Source organism: Sander vitreus, chromosome 2, assembly GCF_031162955.1.
Source record: "Sander vitreus isolate 19-12246 chromosome 2, sanVit1, whole genome shotgun sequence".
NCBI classification, from domain to species: Eukaryota; Metazoa; Chordata; class Actinopteri; order Perciformes; family Percidae; genus Sander; species Sander vitreus.
Window position 1 is genome coordinate 21,842,964 of NC_135856.1, and position 7,365 is coordinate 21,850,328.

General features: G+C 41.3%; 1 pseudogene; it reads right to left on the bottom strand.

The window, feature by feature from the left end:
- Positions 1-663: 663 nt before the first annotated feature.
- LOC144531225 (E3 SUMO-protein ligase KIAA1586-like) lies at positions 664-1,727 on the bottom strand (annotated as a pseudogene).
- Between the last annotated feature and the right edge of the window lie 5,638 nt (positions 1,728-7,365).

The following is a 7,365-nucleotide window of genomic DNA, read 5'->3' on the forward strand; positions in this document are numbered from 1 at the left end:
AATTACACAGTCAAAGTTAATACAGATTATAGACAGCAGTTCAGTAAAGTCGTCAAAGAAAGTTGCACAGTATTTAGGTGGCCTGTAGATATTTAGAAGTATAGCTTGAGGGGAGGACCTTAGCTGAAGAGCCACATATTCAAAAGAAGCAACATTTCCATAAGCTATTTGCGTACATTGGAATGAGTCATTAAACAAAATGGCGACTCCACCATTCACTCTATTCTCACTCATAAAACTGAAGTTAGGGGGATCTGACTCAATGAGAACAGCAGCACTGTTATTATGGTCCAACCAGGTTTCAGTTAAAAACATAAAATCAAGATTGTGCTTAATAATAAAATCATTGATTAAAAATGATTTTCCAGCCAAAGACCTGATGTTTAGTAGGGCTAGTGTTAGCGTGCTTTCATTTTTTGGGACAGGCTGTGGCTGACGAGGAATGGATGCTAATTTTGCTAAGTTTGCAGTTAAGTGCTTATTCACCATTCTTTTTCTATTACCTATCACAACGTAAATTGAGGAAGAATTTAATACACAGGGCCCGGGCTTGTCTTGGAAAGAGTCATGAGTGCTACTAGGCGTGCAGCCTGGACCCGGCCCATGTCAGTTAATGCCACTAGACACTACAGTAGTTCATTGCTAGACTATCACAGAGCTCCCTCAATTCTTGTTCTCCATACAGCAGTGGAACTGGAGAGAGCCAGGTGTCAGGTGTCAGGTGATCAAAAAGCTCTAGCTCATGCTCTGGGACCATCCTGGACTGCATGCTACAACTGAATGCATGAAAAAACTTTTTGTGATTTATTTTTTATTTTGTCTCCCACCAGTTTTCAATGGAACCCCCTTAAAAACACCATCCTGAACAGCCTGACAGGCAATCTGGTAATGAGGGCCTGGTGTCTCCATCATTGCTAGGAAAACATCAGCCTGCCATTTAACTTTTTTTAAACCTTCTGAGAGACGAATCTCTCTGTTTTGTAATGCCTCAGACAAGACTTTAAGCTCTTCTAGAGCATCCAACATTAGTTCCAAATTGACAATAAAACCCTCTGAGGATAATTTAGCTGCAAGCCCGTCATACAAGCACCTTTCAGAAAAGGTCCTGGATGTATCTTTACCAGCACTAATAAAGTGCTGGTGCAAAGCACCATACATATTCCAGACAGCCTCAACTGTCCTGTAGGAAGAGGCAACCCATCTCACATTTAACACACAACCTATTTTTCTCAACTGTGTGCCCACTACTGATGCAGCCACATCCAGTTCCCTCAAATTCTTTGGGGACTGACTATAAAGACAGTACAGCTTATCCAGGAAACTGGTGAAGTGGTTGGTTTCCACACAGCTCCTTACGGCATCCCCAACTGACAGCTCTAGCCTGTGATTGAGTCAGTGCCAGCCAACCACTGCTGGATATCTGGCCTTTAGCTTCGCATACACCCCTGCCTTTCTACCCAGCATCACCGATGCCCCATCTGAGCAAAAGCCAAGAAAGCACTGCTTCAGAAACTCGTCATCTAACCCATTGTCCATGAGACACTTGAGCAGTAGTTTGTTCTAGCTCAATAACCTCTAAGAAAAAAGTGAGTGGGTCTGAATTTTGGATCGATGCCCGAATGTATACAACTAAAACAAGATTTTTTGCTTAGTGTCGTGCTCTCATCTATCAAGATGGACACTTTGGGCCTTGTATTCCTGATGCTGGTCATCAGGTCATGTTTCATTTCTTTTGAGATGAAATTAAAGGTCCCATGGCATGGAATTTTCACTTTATGAGGTTTTTTAACATTAAGATGCGTTCCCCCAGCCTGCCTATGGTTCCCCAGTGGCTAGAAATGGCAATAGGTGTAAACCGAGCCCTGGGTATCCTGCTCTGCCTTTGAGAAAATGAAAGCTCAGATGGGCCGACCTGGAAGTAACCTTGCTCCTTATGAGCTCATAAGGAGCAAGGTTACTTCCCCTTTCTCTGCTTTGCCCGCCCAGAGAATTTGGCCCGCCCATGAGAAAGAGAGAGGCATCATAGCTTTCAAACGAGCAAAGTGGCAGTTGGTCAAGGCCACACCCCCACTCTCCACCTCCCCCCCTCTCCTACTCAGTAGCTACAGACACAGAAATGGCACATCCTAAGGAAAGCTCATTGTGGGACTGGCTCTAGTGGCTGTAATTCTGCACCAAGGCTGAATTTCGGGAAAGAGACTTCAGATAAAGTATTAGGGGACCAATAAGGTCTATATAAAAGAATCCAAAGAGCACCATGTCATGGGACCTTTAACAATCTCTGTGCATGTGACATTAGTGTGCAAAACTCTCCCCATGTTAATACCATTCATGCGCTGTAGGTCGATGAGCGAAGGGTGATCTGTGTATGGGCGATTTCTTTTGGCAATGTGATATGCCATCCTAAGCAACTTCTCAGTGGTACACAGCTGTTCTTGTTGTGCTTTTAGGAAGCTGGCATCTAATGTACTTTCTTCTTTGTTTTCACAGATCGACCCGGCTAATTTGTGGCTATGCGATGTTACATGCTCGCATATTTTTTTTCGTAACGATCTCTTCTGCTTGTCTTTAGTATCCCCATAAGGTTTAACTCTGTCATATTGCCACTCTGATGAAAAAGTGTATTTGTTTGAATCGGATCTTAGCACACCTGGTGACCCTGCATCTCTGCATATTTGACATCCCAGTGCATTATTAGATAGGAATATGAACGAGTATTTTGTTTTGAAGTGTTCGTATTGGGCCAGAGTCCAACAAATTGGCAAACTGAGTGCTGACGCTGGGCTGCTGCTGCTAGCACTGCTGAAGGCTGACGCTGGGCTGCTGCTGCTATGACTGCTGAGAGCTGAGGCTGGGCTGCTGCTGCTGCTAGCACTGCTGAGGGCTGACGCTGGGTTGCTGGTTTTGCTTTTCTTTAGGGCTTTTCTACTAAATGCATAGTTCCATACATCAAAATTACTGATTCTGCACACTTCTGGGCTTACATCTTCAATCTCTATCATTCTTTTGATATGGCAATTGCAGCATGAATTTACCCCCCCAAAAAATCTTCCAGGGTCCGCTTCATGATATAGATCAATGTTTATTCAGCGTCTGAATGAACACAGTCAGCTTATGTTTAATCTTCTTTTTTTTAAGCTATCAACAAAGTGAATGCTAGTGGAATGAGTTGTCTCTTTCTCTGTTAACGTTGGGATACTTAATTAGCTTAGTTGGATTTTTGGTTCTGGCTGACCGAATGAGTGCTAGGCTGAAAGTTTCAGCTAGCAGCAATGATCAGCCAAATCTGCACTAGTTCTATTGTTGACGTTAGCTTGGCTCATTTGTTGTTTCCCATATAATTTGCCTTCAAAAACACACAAGCTCTCACCTAGCTTCACCAGACAAGACAGCTTACACGTAGGCCTACTTAATCTCAAAACAACTTTATAAAGATCAGTGGTCTAAAAGTCAACTCTTCAGACTCAGAGCGGGTTTTACCCAGTTTTACGACAGTTTTACGACAGTTTTACCGCGTCCGCGTATCTTGTGGCGGTTTTACGTCAATGTCAACTAACGTAGCTAACATTAGCTAATGTTACTGAGTTCGCTAACATTAACATTAGCTCAATTGAACAGTTAAACGTACAGAGAGCTAACATTTCTTTCAGCTCAAACTTTTTTTACCTAGTTTTATTGTTTTCGTATCACTTACCGGAGCAATAGAGAGGTGCTGTCTGTCCAGAAGAGACAGACTTCAAAGAAGAACGAGCCTCGCTTTCATTTGACTCAGATATCAACAGTGACATCCATTTTTAAACGGCTCTGTTTCCAAAGTGTTTTCCCTCCGTTCAGTATCTCAGTTGTTTCATTACTCTGCTGAAGAGTTTTAAGTCTGGAACCAAGGCATCTATGGAGCTAGAACAGTGACAGTAACCTGAGGTATTAAAAATAGAAATTGCCATTGAAACCACAAGTATTGGCACTGAAAAATGTTCAACTGAAAAAAAAAAAAAAATCAAAATCCTATTATTTTACTTTATTTTGATATTGCATATCAATAGCACAATGCATCATGATGCATATATATATATATATATATATATATATATATATATATATATATATATATATATATAATGCATTTCAATTACAATCTTTACACATTTTCTTGATTGAAAGTTTTTTTACGCTGTCAGGATTTTTACAATGTCACTGGTTTTCAGTTTCAACTTTCTGTCACCGTTTTGGCGTAGAGGGGAGTGGCTTGAGGGGAGGGACTAGGAGGGCGCGATTTAGGGATAATTTGCATACTCGTGAGAGTGACTGTGCACGCCTATAGCGCACCCCTCCACCTGAAAAAAATGTAGACTGTATATAAGAATGGACCAACAGATCCTGTTGCTCTGGACGGAGACCAGTGAAGGCCTTTAGAAGCACTTTTCCGGTAAGCGCTGAGCGTTACTGCACAGCCTCCAACTAAGAGAAACAACGTAAATGTGACGTGAGCAACATGTCTGAAAGTTGTAAGTCTTCTGGTAGCTGTGCCAAGAGAAATCTCAATCATTCCCAATCTTGCAGAGACGGAGAGCGTAGGTATATGTAAGGAGATAATATGGACACAGGCTAATTATTGCTAACTAAAATGCTAGTTAACATTAGTAATTAAACTTAAACAGCTAATGTAAGTCCAAACTGCTAGCGAGCTTCTCCTGTACTATACGGTAATTCCTCTACTATGCGACAGTAAGTCGCGTGGTTATGACACAATTGTTAGCCTATTTTTACAAAAACGTATACTACAGAGCCATAACGTGAGGTACAAGGTAATGGAGCCCTTTAAACATAGTCGTGTTTCTTTAGAAATAAACAATGGACAAATAAAGTCTTTAAACGCTTCAGATGTAAAGTTATTCGCTGTCAAAGTGACGTCAAAATGAATGGCAGTCAATGGAATGCTAACGTCGGGTGATCGCTTTGTAGCATCAAAATGGCGCCATAGAAGATTTGAGCTCTGAAGCGAAGCTTACCCCCTTGGAAAAAACGGCCTTGAGTCCGCCATCCTCATCAACCCGGGTTGTCCTCACAAATGCCTGGAATGACCTTATGACTGCGATGACTTGGACAAGTTCACCTGCAGCCACCAAATCTCAAGTAAGTCTGTTTACTTCTGCAGGTTTTTTGTTGTTGGTTTTTTTTTTTCCAATAAAAGCGGGCAGGTTTAATGTTAACTTTTAATGGACGTTGTGCTGTTTTGGCAGATGTTAGCACGAACACAAGCTAACGTTAATGATAGATAATACCGCACGTCAGCTAACATTGGCTAAATTGTGGCTAATAGTAATGTTAGCTAGCTAATTTCTCCCGCCCGGGATCAATCAGTCTCAACCTGTCCTCTATAATCTAGTGTTTTTTCATATTCTGTTTTCTAGGAGTTTGAGGCCAGTGTTATTGCTGCTGCACATGGCCTCATAAACGTGCTAACGCAAAACATTCAGCAGCATCGGCCCCCCAGTACAGCTCAAACACAAAGCATTACATCAGGCCAAAAGAGGTGTTGCTGAAGTGGATAGAGATGGCAGACTCGCGGCTCCAACAGATAACGGTAATCAAATTTGCTTTTCTAATATTGTAGAACTTTTATGGTGACCTGTAAATAAAGAGGCCGCATTGGCTGTGTCGGGCTATTCAATCAATCAGACATTATTTGTATAACGTTAGCACGGTTCATTCATTGCAGTTAGGGGTGTCCTTTTAAAAATATGCTTACCAACGCTTGTTAACTATTATTAACCGATGTAAATATTAATATTAAACTACTTAGAACGGATGAGTGTACGCTGCACTTGACTGCACCTGTGTATGACCACATAATAGACCAGATCTCCATGTAGGAAAATGTTAAGGAGCTGGGAGAAAGTGACTGTGTTTGCTGGCACTTATTAGAGAACGCCAATACAGGCTGTAGGCCATACATAATGCCAACATAATAAACCTACTGAACTACACATCTCTTTTTAGCCCCGTGCTCTCTGTCTGCCGCAAACACACCCGGTTACAGGCACACGGAACATAACATCCCTTCCCCATGACTGTACTCCAAAGGTATTTGCTGACTGACGGGTTTCTAGGCAAATCACACACTCACTAACAGGCATAGCGCGTTCACTGACATCTCTTAAACAAACTGCCTTAGAACATAACAGTTAACATTATAAACATGTATCTCAGTCGATTACATTTTTAACTGATAGTGTTAATCGGTTTACTTGGACATCCCGTATTGCAATACATCTATGTATTTTTTGTAAACAAAAGTATTTTTATGGTATTTCTGGATGAAGGCATAACTATTGCATGTCTCATCCAATTTCATTGAGTTGTGTGTATATTCTGTATAATTACAGGCTCCTTCGATCGGGAGGCAGTTCATGGAAAGAATGTTAGGAAGGCTTCAGGAAGTTCTGCAACGTCAGCCAGTGGATTTTGACTATTTACATTTTGTTTTAAGCCATGAAATGGGACTTGTACACTCTTTTGCTAATGTAGTAAGAACTGCCACAAGATGTTGTTCGTGCCTTGTCTGATGTTTTGAGAATTCTTTGTTTGTAAGAGGAGCAGCAAAGACCTTTAGCTTCTTCCTATGTAGAGGTTGTGGGGGGTAGTAGGGGACAGCTAAAAAATTTGTTGTATCAAAAGAACATCTGCAAAACCTCATTGATATGCAGCTGTCCATCCCCTGCATAGCTAAGCTACTTGGTGTCTGCAAAAGGACTGTGTTTCGGCGGATGCAAGAAGAGGGACTATCAGTTAAAGGATCATACAGCAACCTGACAAATGAGGAGCTGGACAGCCTTGTGTGTTCAGTTAAATTGAGGATGCCACATATTGGCTACAGAATAATGAAGGGCGAACTACAAGCTATGAGACACCGTGTAAGATGGGAGCAGGTTTCAGCGTCCATGCACAGGGTGAATTCTGCAGGGATCTTTGAGAGATTTACAGGCTTGGGCTGTGTGGCTAGAAGAATATATTCCGTCAAGGGTCCCCACTAACTGGTCCACGTGGACACAAACCACAAACTTATCAGGTACAGTACATCTCTCTGTAGAATATGGGTGAGCCATATACATAAATTTTGTCTGTTGTAACAAAAGTCTTTTTCTGTCTTGTTTGTTTTGTCTGAGCTTACAAATAATTTGATGTAACTCTGACCATCTGAAGAACATTGTCTCGAATACTAAGACAGTGAAGTTTTTTTTGTGTCCAGTGATTGCACAATCCTAGTTGAACAGTGTGAAATATATGAATTAATGAAGAAAATATTATTATTTATATTATATACCCCCTATTAAAGCATCCATTTATATTCTGAACAAATTGTGT